At 34.7% G+C, this 16,046-nt stretch overlaps 1 long non-coding RNA gene across 1 annotated transcript; it reads left to right on the forward strand.

Annotated features, from left to right (window-relative positions):
- Window positions 1-5,249: 5,249 nt before the first annotated feature.
- LOC5575434 lies at window positions 5,250-6,308 on the forward strand. The gene is made up of 2 exons (XR_002499203.1): window positions 5,250-5,722; window positions 5,783-6,308. It is a non-coding gene; the product is annotated as an uncharacterized LOC5575434 (long non-coding RNA).
- Window positions 6,309-16,046: the final 9,738 nt, after the last annotated feature.

The raw sequence follows: 16,046 nt of genomic DNA on the forward strand, positions 1-16,046 counted from the left end.
ATATGGATGTCCTGAGTCTCTATTTTTAAATAGAATCTATCAGATAGGATTTGAACCTGCCGGACATGAAATGGATGTACATACATATATGGGTTATCGAGAAGATCTACACGAAATGTTGGGATTTGAATTCGAAACTTGTAACCTTCGGAGTTATTGGGTCTTCAAGTGGCTCAGTAGCTCAGTTAGCCGAAGCGCTCATCTAGCATACACGAGTATAATAATAATAATAGTTCATTTATTTATCTTTTGATAATTACAATTTACAAATAAAAATACAAATTATCTATATCTATTTTTAATCCAATTTGAACATTTCCTTTTAAATTCAGCGATACTTTGTGCATGTTTAATTTAATTTGGCAATTCATTAAAAATTCTTATTCCTCTATAGTATATTGATTTTTGTGTACTTGTCATAGTAAACGGCACAACACGTAGATCATAATTTCGTCTAGTTTGATGCGTATGAATATTTCGTCCTCGTTCAATAATATTTGTCAAGTATTCTGGCATTTGATTATTAGTTAATTTGAAAATAATTGTCAATACATTGAAAACAATGCGTTCTTTCACTGAAAGCCACTGCAAAGCTTCCAACATTCCTAATATGGGCGTGTATTTGCTGCAATTCAATATATACCGCATGAATTTGTTTTGTAACCTCTGCAACCTACTCAAATGCGTATCACTGGCTAAAAACAAAACTGAAGAGCAATAATCGATATGCGGCGCCACCAATGTTTTATACAAAAATATCTTACTCCAAAACGTCAATTGACTACCTAGTCTAACTAGCATGCCATATTTTCTTGCTACTTTTTTAATTACATTATTTATGTGCTCTTTGAACTTTAATTTATCATCAATATAAACCCCTAGGTATTTAAAAACATTCACTCTCTCAACTTCAATTCCTTCAATGTCCTTTTTTAGCTCAGTATAATTTAATTGTTTTTTGTTACTTATAATCATGCATTTAGTTTTTTCCACGTTCAATTTTAGCTTTTTAATTTTCAACCACTTGCTCAACAATTCCACGTCATCCCTCATTTTTCTAATTGCCGTTTTCTCGTTCTTCTCTGCAATGAATACAACGGTATCGTCTGCGAATAAATTTATGTCACAATGCTTTATAGCTTTCTTCATATCGTTGATGTATAAAATAAATAAAATCGGTCCTAAAACGCTTCCCTGAGGAACACCAAACGGCACTGATTTTAGAACTGAAGTAGAGTTTCTATACTGACAAATTTGTGTGCGTTTGGATAGATATGATTCGAACCATTTGAGAACCTGTCCTCCTATGCCATATTTTTTCAAAACTTTTAACATTTCTGGGCGTGATATAGTTTCGAATGCCCGTTTGAGGCCCAAAAATAAAACAATAATCGTTTTCTTTTCCTCTATCATTCGTTTCCATTTATACAAAAGTAAGTTCAAAGCAGATTCACACGAATGGTTCTGTCTAAATCCAGATTGTTCACTTATTAATATCTTTTGCTCATTCAAATACTCAAGTAATTGATCTTTAACTATAATTTCTAACACTTTCTCGTAAATTGGTAGCATATTTATAGGTCTAGGTTCTTCAGCTTTCGTTGTTCCAGACACTTTTGGTATTGGTACCACCGTTGATTGTTTCCAACTCCTAGAGAAATTTCCCTGTTCTAGAGACTCATTTATTGTTCCAAGCAAATATTCTCCGGTAACTTCTAATGAATCTTTTAGCACTTGTAAATTTACATTGTCGATGCCTGATGAACTACCAATTTTGTGAATAGATCTACACAACACATCATATGAAATACGATGGAACACATTCCATGTTTCAGCAAAATGATCGCTCTCATCTTCAAAGCAGTTCGGAACATCTTCAATACTGCTGTTAATTTGCTGAATGCTATCCACAAAAAAACTATTAAACCTTTCGCATATTTCATGATCGTTTTCTACAACCTCTCCATCAAATGTCAACCTGATTGGTGGTTTTTCTCTGCTCTTCCATAACGACTTGAGGGTTTTCCATAATTGCTTGCTATTTCCTGTATTTTGTTCAATTTTCCTTTGAGTGAATTCTGCTTTAGCTTTTCTGATAGAGTATGCATACTCATTTCTTAAAACTTTGTACTGACGCCAATCAGCTTCATCCCAACTAGTACTAGCTTTTCTATACGCATCGTCTCTTGCAAGTTGCAAACTTTTCAACTCTATTGACTGTTTAACGAGAAACTTGCGACGATCGACGCGCCACCATAGTTCATATAACGGAGGGTATTAGAACTAACTTGGAGGTGATGATTTCGCAATTTGGAGGTTAAAATCACCTCCAAACACTAGCGATTTTGCGGTGGGATGTTGACGTTTGATCACGAATTGTATACCATTTTTTTCTACTGTTGCATTTTATGCTTGTGATAACAACAAGCTTATTTATGTTCTCTTTCAACAAAGTGCTCAAAATATCTGCTTTTTCATCTAATTCTCTTTCACTATTGTCAGACATGCTTCTTCTCAACAGAGATATAAGTGCGGCTTTTGAATATTTTTTCCAACATTTGAAAGTTATATAATCTTCTACAGGTTCTGAACATTCATTAAATTGTATCTGAATAGTTTCATGATCGGAAATTTTATTTCCTTGATTAATCGTCACGTTCAATTCATCATCATTACAAAATACTAAATCGATGATAGTCTGTGATCTAATAGTAAGTACGACGCGTGATATCATTCACTTTTTGATTTAGATTAAAACACTGCATTAGATTTTGAAGTTTTCTTTTATCGGTGACGTTCTTCCAGTTGATATTGAAGTCTCCACCGATTAGATTTATTACTTTGTCATCAATTACTCTTTCAAGCCAAATTTGCTCCAAATGCAGTAAAAATTCTTGCTGATTTGCACTTGGTGAATGATACAATAAATTCCATCTTAAACCATGCGGAATAACTTTTTTCTCCCCCGACGAATATTTTTGACCCCATACAAACTTGTTCTTGTCTCACTTAGAACTTTCAAATGAGATATGAGTCATCTGTGTACATTCCGGGCCCAGATTTGCCCAATCTCCTTTTAGATCCCTTCGATTTCCAGTTCCGTTGGGATTTCAGAGGAAAATTATAGTATAAACCTTTGAGCGTCTGAATGTAAAAAAGTAAAAGAAAATCTAATTCAACCACCTTTGTGAGAATTTATTTTTATTTCTAAGAATTCCGGGGATACTACCAGGAAACCTATCGAAATAACGAGAATACCACAGAAATACTAAGAATCCCATATCCATCATCGGAGTTCAACATGCTGTTTTTTTTTTTTAATTCACAGAGGAAGCTGAAAATTCTACCGCTATTTCATCAAATTCTCAGTACTGGAATCTTGAAAATGTTAGGAACTTTATAATGTCACAAATGCTGTAATCTCAAGATTCCTTCATAGGATACAGATTTCTAGCTAAAATTCCAAAGTTCTCAAAAAAAAAATCCTTGTTGTCAAATTATTATAAAATTCACATGCACGTAAAGTGAATGGTACACTTCAAATCGTGTAAAGCTACATAACCTACATGAAATTGTGTTCATGATCGATTACGCGATGCATAGTGCGAATGTAGTAATATTCAAATATTCACATGATTTGTCGTGTGAATAAGCAACAAATAGGGTCCTAAAGCCCTGTCCCAATTTTAGTGCCAAACGCTTAAGTTTAGGCCAAAAACACATGTTTACTCAATTTTTTAATGTTTTTCGTTTGTTTAAGTCTTGGTGTACTAACAAGTGTACAGCATGCCTCGCCAAACAACAATCACATTCAAGAATAGATGAGGAATGATTGTTTCTTAACATTTTGAAATATTTCAATAAGTATTTTAGAAAAGCGCAGCAGAAGAATTTATAAATATATTGCGTTTTTTTTTTTAATTTTCCGTTCTGCGGTAGCCGCCAAGGTCTACCGCAGCTGTCAAAGTTCTACCGCAGGCTTGAAAATCATTGTATCATTGAACGAACCCAGCAAACCAGAGATCATATAAGGATGTTCATTTCAAATTGTATAAATGTACAATTTTCGTTGGAATTGGATATGATGCAAAACTAAATTGATTAAAATCGTTTATAAAGTCATGAATTTCATCTGATTTGAATTTGCATCTTATAGAATTCCAATTTAGTCTGACCAAATATGTAACTCTAAACTGTCATTCTATTATGATTCTAAGTTCACTTGGTATGACTCTATTATAATCATCAATGTGAGATTACATATGAGTTCATCTGATGTAGATATAAAATCATACATGGCACATCGTCGAACGCAACATAAACATAAATAGTGGAATTCATGAACAAATTGTCTTACCTATTAAAAGAATATCACTGTTCAACAGAAACACAATGTCATCACGTTGCATAAGTATTTTGGTACGATGTCTTTAAGGTGAAACAGCTTGGAATCAACTTTCAAGATTGCACTTAAACTTTAAAGGTACAAATCTCTCGAAGAAAGCCTCCAACAAGAGTGTACTTTTTATTTTGGCTTTGTGCACTAGCAGAAAGCCTAAAATAAGAAGATCAGAAACGTTTGCCAACTATTTCTCAAGTTGAGTGCCTTTAAAAACGCGAGTAGGGTCGGCCACTGTGACGGTCATCTTTGGATTCAGAGATGTTTCAACCTTAATAAATTGCTGCACTTCGTTTCAACTGCAAACGTTAATTCGATAAAACATGAAACCTTCAGTGTTGCACTGGCTCATTTGCAAAATGCAATTAAGTTCGGTTACATTCAAACATGATGCTCTACAGTGTTTCATTTATATTTGCTAAAAGACCATCTCCTGCAACAAAAACTGTACGGTACAGTGGTAGCGTATCTGGCTAGTGATATAAAGGTCAGAGGTTCGAGGCATGTCTCGTGATATTTTATTTATTTTTATTTTATTTGTTTGTAAAAATTAAGTCATATAAACTGCAATACACAATCATACATGAAATTACAGTGAACGCCAAATCAAATTGTCTGAAGTTGTATTGACCATTATAGATTCTCTAAAATGTACGTATATGGCCTCCAGATTTGTGCGAATAAAGGAAATTCGTGCATTTTATACAATCTGTTTTTACCGAATAAGTGTCCACTTTCTTCACTTGCAATCTCAGTTATGTGAACATATTTGTTGGCTGGGAAACCATCTAATCACATTATGCTAGCCCGCATAGCAAAATACAGTTTGCCTTACTTTGAGAACAATAAACATCTTATAACGGTTACTGTTAATGTATCAGAAATAGTTGCTTTTATGTATAACCATATGGACTTCAAAGCTGTTCACCATTTCAAACAGTAAGATCAACCCATACCTATCAGTAACAATATATGATACTGCTCTGATATTGTTAAATTATATGGTAATGGATTTTGTTTAAATTTGTGCAACACACTCACACATTTGCATTTGACAATATTGAACTACATTTTAACAGTTCAACAAATAGTTACATTTTGTTGGTATTTGTAGGCGAGGCGACACTTAATCTAGCGTTGAGCGTAGAAAAAAATCTCCGTCAGATTGCCGTCGAAGGAAAACTGTCAAGCTGTATTGTTTACTTCTTATTCCACTGTTAAAACTGTTCAAAGCTTGCAATTAATTTATAAAAGTCGAGTTAGAGTGAAATTAAGTTTACAGAACAGCAATGCACATAAAAAAGGACAACTTCGATGGACCCAGTAAGTACAAAGATATTTCGCCAATCTGTTGGATGTTTGGTTCAAACCCAATCCCCGTAGGAACTGCGCACCAAAATCGATACCGCTTGCCGGATGGAGGAGGAATAATTCCTATTTCACAATTTCACATTATTTTCACAACCTTCAAGCTCGATTTACTCGAAATGTGTGAATTGTTAGATAGGCCGTTTTGAAAAGTTACGCGAGAATTCATCAATCTGTGCAACGAAAAAGTAGCCAAGAAGCGGCATGAGATGACCGGCTCTACATGGACAACGGTTTGCTGATGTCATCAGCAACATCCAGAAGAACTTCCAGGAACTGCCCCGCTTTGAACACATTATGAACACCCTGGTCACTCAGCCGATCATTGGCGACGCTGTGTCCTCGCAGCTGACGTTCATCATCAAGGTTTCGGGAACGGTCATCTACCAGGACAATTCTACCAAACCCTTCCAGAAGACATTCACGGTTACAGCCCAGGGCGACAAGTGGAAGATTGCGAGTGATTGCAGCGCTGCTTCCGGTTGTTGGATGCTATCTTTTTAGGGAATCGATCAATACATGGATGCATTGGAAAGCGATATTCCGCGAGTTTCAGAAAGAATGAAAGAATATCCTTGAGGTGATATTTAACTTTAATTGAATCATCACAGGGCTGGTAGCGGGTCTGGTTTTCTATTTTAATTCGAGTCTTTAAAAAGTGCAAAATTAAGAGTTTGATTACGTGACTATTCATCTGATTCTTCAAGAATTTCTTCTCAAATTCCTCGAGAAAAAGCCTCAGGAATTTTCCTAGTGCTTGCATTATATTACATAACAGAATAGGATAGGGTAAAAATACAATAAAGCACCGTAATCCAATAATTATGCATACGTTATTTATTTCCCTTAGAAACATATGGTTCAAATGTATCAACACTGTTTGGCGTACATTGATTTTGCCGAAAAATTGACAGTATATCTACCTTTTGGAAAACTGTTGATGAGAAATTTTGTTCGAGAAAATCGACGTTTTCAAATGGTTACATAACTTAACCGCCTATTCCCCACATTGTGATTTTCCTATTTACCGTTTGTCGAATTGTTAAAAACGTTTCAGGTAAGGTGGATATATTGTTATTTTTCATTGTAACCAAAATCATTCAGATATTGTTGCAAATGGTTGTGAACCTTTCGGGAAACTGTACTGATATAGTTTTTGTTTATGCGGGAGTAGAGTCCAAAGCTTTGAAAAACAGCAGAAAACAACAGTCATTGGCGTGGTTTCCAAGGAATCATCGCAGCCATCGATGATGCTTTGTAAAAAACAGTAATGTGACTGCTGCGGTAGCTTTCTGTTCAACCGTAGAACCGAATTAAAGTTACCTCTAAAATTGCAATATCATACAGTGGCCCAATTTCATATTCGTACAGGATACTGTTTCCACATCAAGTTAGTAAAAAACTATTAAATGAAGTATCGAGCTACAAATACTTTATCCACATTGAAGGTAACAGGTGTCATCTATTGTTTGCCAATCACAAAATGTTTCCATTTACATTCATCTTTGGATTAATAGAAAAGTATGGATCAATGCACGAGTTCACCCGTTGACGTTTGAGCGGTGCCGTGTTATTTACGTGACCATGGCAACAAGTGAATTCGGCACCGCTCAAAAGTCAAATTAGTGAACTCGTGCATTGGTCCATTGAATTGGTGTCTAAAATTCACCCAATTCCATGTTCGATCACCTGCCAAAATTCATACGCACCACGTTCAAAACTAAATTTAGAAGCTCTATTTGATTACTGAAATGCTTTATTATGATGTTCAGATGTAGTGAAATACATTTGGACAATTTATTAGTGGACATATATGAAATTTAGGTAAAGTTATGAGAAATGCCAGTTTTCCAATGATTTTTGCTATTAAATCCTATAATTCGAACAATAACGTTTATTTTTGTCATTGGATCCAATCTATAGATTATACTCGTGAGCTCTGATAGAAATTTAGTTGAAATAGATATAGTTTATAGAAATCATAAAAAGTTTTTATCCCTTTTGAGTTCAGAAAATTGTTGTGCCGTAAGTTCAAAACTCTTCTAAAATTCTAAAATTTTCAATCAATGTAATCCAAATTTTCATTCTAAACAACAGGTAAATGTTAATTTTGAATTTGTCTGTAAACATAATTTAAACTACGAACTTCGTTTTACAATAAAGTACCCTAAACCTCGCTGTACATACCTCCACATAATTGATGTCATCGTAATATTCAATTATCTTTGAAATAATATTCAAATTATATTCAAAATAGCACCCTATTTTGCAATTTATTGATTTTATAAGAAAAATACAAAATAACTTGAATGAGCAGAGAGCATTGGTATACTATTTAATAGAATATATCCTGTTATTTTAATCATTTTAAAAAACGTTTGTGTTGCGGTTATGGCAATAATATTTATTCTTTAAATCTCTATAATCATGTTTGGTAGTAAAATGTAAATTAAAAATGATAATTACGCAATGTTTTGATAGGAACATTAACTATGGATTATGTATTAGGAGCCAAACATAAAGAAATTGACTAAAATTTTTGGTTTTGGATTTGTTATAAATGTTATACTACCTAAAATTCAAAAGTGTAAGTTGTCGATATCCACTCCTAGCTACTCTTAAACTGATTATAATTTTTTGAAACTTGTGCAATATTCGCAGTTATCATTCTTAACGAAGTGATGTTGAAAAAAATGCAATTTATTGTTCGACTTACCGAATATTTTAGCAAAAAACATGGGAAAACTGGTATTTTTCTTAAATTTACTTAAGTTTCAAATATGTCCGCTTTTAAATTTTCCAAATGTATTCTACTGCATCTGAACAACACAACGAAGAGCTTAAGTAATCATCTAGTCTATTAAAAATTAGTTTTGAATGCTGTATATTTCTTTTTTGTTAGGTGTACGAATATGGAATTGGGTCAATTATAGACACAATCTCAATACTTTTCCATTATTCCAAATATTTAAGCAAATGAATACAGTTTGTCATTGCCAAACAATAGATGACACCTATAACCTTCATTATTGATAAAGTATATCGAAGTCCATGCACCATTTAATAAATTTATGGTCTAATCCACCGGTGTACTAAATTTGCACGGTCTGAGAATTGTGACACTTGAGCGGGGCACGCTCCTGTCAGAGAAAATGATTATACTAGAGAAGCGCGGAGAGCATTTTGACCCTGTTTATAAACAATATTAGCAATAACCATCAATAATTGAGGTGATTCGAGCAATATTGTAGTGTGCGTGTCATCCCGGCAGTCGCTATGAGAAACCAATCTTATCGATGACGTCACTTTCGTGCCGCTTATCACTCACACACATCCATCGTCTCTTCTGCGTGACATCTTTCGCAGTCTCATTGAATTTGCTCGATTGGAACCACGTTTGACGGTTCGATTGGAACCTTTGGTTTCAGCATTCGCGCTTCTCTTATATAAACAAATTCTCTGGCTCCTGTATGGTCGCCACGTGATCTGGACCCGCTCTAGTGTCAAAATTCTTCGACCGAGCTGGTTTAGTACACCAGTGGATAAGACCATACCAACTTGATATGAAAACAGTGCCCGTACTAAAATGAGATTGAGTCACTGTATGTTCTAAAATCGTGTTAGGTCCAAAAATCTTAAACATCTTTATTATCTAAAAAATCTATGATCCGTGATCACAGATATCTGTAGGCTGGATTAGGAAAAAATCTGTGTAATTACAGATAAAGCTGTGTATTGTCTTCACTGGTTATGGTGGATGGCGAAACACAGTTTTTACGAGTCTAGGTAAAGGAAAGGTAGAATGAACTCCTCTTATTTCGGACATTTTCGCAGATGAGAAAAACCGAATCCGTAATGTTTCCTCAAACACTTTCAACTTCAGAATTTACTTTTTCTCTTTGAAAGCATGATGGTGACTGTCGTTCGACTCCACTCGACGTCCAACCGCAAGTAGTTCGCTGTGGGTTGATCACAGACAATTTAGAAATTTTGAACACGGAAGTCGACAGCAAAGCACATCGATTTCATCATATAGGCCTATTCACATGACGGTTCAAAACAGCTGATCGGGAAGCTCTTTGACAGTTCTTCTATGAAAATAACAGCCTCGTGTATGCACCGGTCCTCCACCGATGTAAACAAATGCATAGACGGACCTGTCACATGAAAAGGCCTATAGGCCGGTTTGCTACTGACATGAAAAGGAATCGCCTATCTTGATGCGTGGAAAATTTCTCCCAAGAAATGGTCAAGAAAATCACATTTTTCTGATCGCAGTACGCAGTTGAGAAGAAATGTCACTTCAAAGGGGGCTCTCTGTAGGAAATTTCTTGACCCTTTCAATCAAGGAATTTCTTTACTTATCTTGAGCGAAACAGCATACTTAGCTTAAGGTGAAACAGTTTGGAATCAATTTCTCAGATTGCACTAAAACTTCAAAGGCACAAATCTCGCGAAGAAAGCATCCAACAACAGTGAACTTTTTATTTGGGCTTTGTGCACTAGCAGAAAGCTTAAAATAAGAAGATCAGAAACTATTTCTCCGGTTGAGTGCCTAGGGGCACAAGTCGGCCATTGTGATAGCCATCTTTGTATTGCAAGATGTTTCACCTTAAGATTTGAATATTTGGCATCCCTAGTCCCTACCTGGGAGGGAGGCACCGATACTACACACGAAATATAGAACAATGTTTGTTTGAACTGCAAGATAACTCCAGCTTGCCAACAACAATCAAGGCAGGCTTGGGGAAAATCGCTAGTTTTCTTTTGTTGTGTACTTTCGATTTTTCCTGACAAACTTGGAAAAAGGGCCACAGTTTTCTATGCACCAAATATTAATTTTCATTGGAAAAAGTAAAACGATGCGTTTTTCAATGCTTTATATTCAATCCGATTGAAAGGTGCTCACGTAACATTACTTGCATTGTGTGCATGAATTGATTTTCATTCTATTTTTGTCACTTTTGATGAAATGTGAAAATGTGTTTTAATCAGTTACGCGCTTTTTCCATGTTAGTCCAATGTTTGAGATCTGGGCTCACAGTGACAGTTCGTGACAGCGGAATCCCGGCTCACTATGACGTACAGAAATTTTGTATTGGTTTCTCCCTCCCAGGTCCCTACACGGAGAAATATTTTTACCTAATTTTTGAGTTTACTGTGGTGAAGTATACATATCTATTCAAAATGATAATTGTTTTGGAATATTATATCTATATAGATGTCAGTAGCAATGATTACTGAGAAGACAGCACAGATGAATATTACCACGCAATAAGCATCATTCGCATATTCAAAGTTTACTCTTCAGGCTGCGTTCTGTGATTGAACGAAACGTTGCTTGGAGAGTTATTTGAATTTATGTAGACAGTTGATATAAAAGAAACCAACTGACTATTTAGAGCGAGAGCGAAGAGACAAAGAAACAAAGAGAATCGGAAATCCGACCAAGCAGCGATCCTTCAAAGAAAGCTGAAATCAGTTTATCGGTTATTATTGAGAGCAACGGACGTGTTGCGAAGGAAGGTTGAGCTTTCCGGATACGACATGGCGCAGTCAGTAGCTGAACCATAGTGCGTATTTCCAGGAAAACGAGAAGAAAGTTTACGAAGTTAAGTCACTAAAAATGAATAAAATTATCAGAGCTTGAAAATGAACGAAATGAGAAAACAGACTAAAAAAATAAATGAAGCTGAAAGCCGAGCGTGAAAGACGAAACTTGGGCCAAAAGAAATAAATGAGGCTGTGAAAAGAGCGCGACAAATAGAGCCAAAAAATAAAAGGGGCAGACAAAAAAATAAATGAAGTATAAGAGCAAAATAAAGATAAATAGAGCCAAAAAATAAATGGGGCTAACGCTGAACAACGTGGAAATGCAAAGAAAAAAGTGGAGCCAAAAAAAAATATATGGGGCTAACAAAGAGCGAGACAAAATAGAAATGAATGGAGTCAAAAAATGGAATGCAAGCTATGCGTGTAAAAGTAAAAAAATGGATTCAAAATTAATAAGCGACTCAAGGAATGAGAAAAGATACAAATTATTAAGATAACAAATAAAATTTCGGCACTCAAAATGTTTTGCAAACGAAAATCGATAAAAAAAATGCAATGAAAACAAAGTGAGTGATAATGGAAGAAAACAGATACGATGAGAATTGTATATTTTTTTAATCAAGATTGAAAAAATACGAATTCAGAATAAATAAATTTGGATTAGGCTCAGATTAGATTCGGATTGAAATTGAATTGAGTTTGGATTGGAATTTAAATGGATTGTATTATGATTGCATTTGGACTGAAATTTGATAAGTTTTACATATTGGATTTGGATAGAGTTTGATTTGAATTGGATTTGGATTGAATTCGGGTTGGATTCGGATTGGATTTGAATTATATTTGGATTGGATTCAGATTGCATTTTTATTGGATTTGGATTGGATTTGGATTGGATTGGATTGGATTGGATTTGGATTGGATTTGGATTGGATTTGGATTGGATTTGGATTGGATTTGGATTGGATTGGATTGGATTGGATTTGGATTGGATTTGGATTGGATTTGGATTGGATTTGGATTGGATTTGGATTGGATTTGGATTGGATTTGGATTGGATTTGGATTGGATTTGGATTGGATTTGGATTGGATTTGGATTGGATTTGGATTGGATTTGGATTGGATTTGGATTGGATTTGGATTGGATTTGGATTGGATTTGGATTGGATTTGGATTGGATTTGGATTGGATTTGGATTGGATTTGGATTGGATTTGGATTGGATTTGGATTGGATTTGGATTGGATTTGGATTGGATTTGGATTGGATTTGGATTGGATTTGGATTGGATTTGGATTGGATTTGGATTGGATTTGGATTGGATTTGGATTGGATTTGGATTGGATTTGGATTGGATTTGGATTGGATTTGGATTGGATTTGGATTGGATTTGGATTGGATTTGGATTGGATTTGGATTGGATTTGGATTGGATTTGGATTGGATTTGGATTGGATTTGGATTGGATTTGGATTGGATTTGGATTGGATTTGGATTGGATTTGGATTGGATTTGGATTGGATTTGGATTGGATTTGGATTGGATTTGGATTGGATTTGGATTGGATTTGGATTGGATTTGGATTGGATTTGGATTGGATTTGGATTGGATTTGGATTGGATTTGGATTGGATTGGATTGGATTGGATTTGGATTGGATTTGGATTGGATTTGGATTGGATTTGGATTGGATTTGGATTGGATTTGGATTGGATTTGGATTGGATTTGGATTGGATTTGGATTGGATTTGGATTGGATTTGGATTGGATTTGGATTGGATTTGGATTGGATTTGGATTGGATTTGGATTGGATTTGGATTGGATTTGGATTGGATTTGGATTGGATTTGGATTGGATTTGGATTGGATTTGGATTGGATTTGGATTGGATTTGGATTGGATTTGGATTGGATTTGGATTGGATTTGGATTGGATTTGTATTGGGTTTGGATTGGATTTGGATCGTATTTGGATTGGATTTGGATTAGATTTGGAATGGAATTTATTTGGATTCAGATTGCATTTAGATTGGATTTGGATTGGATTTGGATTGGATTTTGATTGGATTTGGATTGGATTTAAATTGGATTTCGATTCGATTAGAATTTAATTTTGTTGGATTGTATTTGCTTTGAAATTTGATTGGTTTTAAATTGAATTTGGATTGGATTTTAGATCGGATTTGGATTGGAATTGAATTGGATTTGATTAGGGTTGGATTTTGATTGGATTAAAATTTATTTTGTTGGATTGCATTGGAACCAAAATTTAATTGGTTTTAAATTAGATTTGGATTGAATTTGGATTGGATTTAAATTGGATTTCGATTCGATTAGAATTTAATTTGGTTGGATTGTATTTGCTTTGAAATTTGATTGGTTTTAAATTGTATCTGGATTGGATCTTAGATCGGATTTGGATTGGAATTGAATTGGATTGGATTAGGGTTGGATTTTGATTGGATTAAACATTTAATTTTGTTGGATTGTATTTAGGTTACATTGGAACCAAAATTTGATTGGTTTTAAATTAGGTTTGGATTGGATTGAAATTGAGTTGGTTTGATTGAATAAGGATTGGATTCAGATTGGAATTGGACTTGGATTAGATTTGAATTTAATTTGCTTGGATTGTATTTGGATTGCATATCGATTGGAATTTGATTGGTTTTAAATTGGATTTGGATTGGACAGGATTTGAATTGGATTTGGAATGGATTAGAATTTAACTTGGTTGGTTTGTATTTAGGTTGCATTTGAACTGAAATTTGATTGGTTTTAAATTGAATTAAGATTGGATTGGATTAGGATTGGAATTGTTTTGAATTTGGATTGGATTTGATTTGGATTGGATTTGGATTGGATTTGGATTGGATTTGGATTGGATTTGGATTGGATTTGGATTGGATTTGGATTGGATTTGGATTGGATTTGGATTGGATTTGGATTGGATTTGGATTGGATTTGGATTGGATTTGGATTGGATTTGGATTGGATTTGGATTGGATTTGGATTGGATTTGGATTGGATTTGGATTGGATTTGGATTGGATTTGGATTGGATTTGGATTGGATTTGGATTGGATTTGGATTGGATTTGGATTGGATTTGGATTGGATTTGGATTGGATTTGGATTGGATTTGGATTGGATTTGGATTGGATTTGGATTGGATTTGGATTGGATTTGGATTGGATTTGGATTGGATTTGGATTGGATTTGGATTGGATTTGGATTGGATTTGGATTGGATTTGGATTGGATTTGGATTGGATTTGGATTGGATTTGGATTGGATTTGGATTGGATTTGGATTGGATTTGGATTGGATTTGGATTGGATTTGGATTGGATTTGGATTGGATTTGGATTGGATTTGGATTGGATTTGGATTGGATTTGGATTGGATTTGGATTGGATTTGGATTGGATTTGGATTGGATTTGGATTGGATTTGGATTGGATTTGGATTGGATTTGGATTGGATTTGGATTGGATTTGGATTGGATTTGGATTGGATTTGGATTGGATTGGATTGGATTGGATTTGGATTGGATTTGGATTGGATTTGGATTGGATTTGGATTGGATTTGGATTGGATTTGGATTTGGATTGGATTTGGATTGGATTTGGATTGGATTTGGATTGGATTTGGATTGGATTTGGATTGGATTTGGATTGGATTTGGATTGGATTTGGATTGGATTTGGATTGGATTTGGATTGGATTTGGATTGGATTTGGATTGGATTTGGATTGGATTTGGATTGGATTTGGATTGGATTTGGATTGGATTTGGATTGGATTTGGATTGGATTTGGATTGGATTTGGATTGGATTTGGATTGGATTTGGATTGGATTTGGATTGGATTTGGATTGGATTTGGATTGGATTTGGATTGGATTTGGATTGGATTTGGATTGGATTTGGATTGGATTTGGATTGGATTTGGATTGGATTTGGATTGGATTTGGATTGGATTTGGATTGGATTTGGATTGGATTTGGATTGGATTTGGATTGGATTTGGATTGGATTTGGATTGGATTTGGATTGGATTTGGATTGGATTTGGATTGGATTTGGATTGGATTTGGATTGGATTTGGATTGGATTTGGATTGGATTTGGATTGGATTTGGATTGGATTTGGATTGGATTTGGATTGGATTTGGATTGGATTTGGATTGGATTTGGATTGGATTTGGATTGGATTTGGATTGGATTTGGATTGGATTTGGATTGGATTTGGATTGGATTTGGATTGGATTTGGATTGGATTTGGATTGGATTTGGATTGGATTTGGATTGGATTTGGATTGGATTTGGATTGGATTTGGATTGGATTTGGATTGGATTTGGATTGGATTTGGATTGGATTTGGATTGGATTTGGATTGGATTTGGATTGGATTTGGATTGGATTTGGATTGGATTTGGATTGGATTTGGATTGGATTTGGATTGGATTTGGATTGGATTTGGATTGGATTTGGATTGGATTTGGATTGGATTTGGATTGGATTTGGATTGGATTGGATTGGATTGGGTTTGGATTGGATTTGGATCGTATTTGGATTGGATTTGGATTAGATTTGGAATGGAATTTATTTGGATTCAGATTGCATTTAGATTGGATTTGGATTGGATTTGGATTGGATTTTGATTGGATTTGGATTGGATTTAAATTGGATTTCGATTCGATTAGAATTTAATTTTGTTGGATTGTATTTGCTTTGA

The sequence above is a fragment of the Aedes aegypti genome, chromosome 1, assembly GCF_002204515.2.
Source record: "Aedes aegypti strain LVP_AGWG chromosome 1, AaegL5.0 Primary Assembly, whole genome shotgun sequence".
Lineage (NCBI taxonomy): Eukaryota > Metazoa > Arthropoda > Insecta > Diptera > Culicidae > Aedes > Aedes aegypti.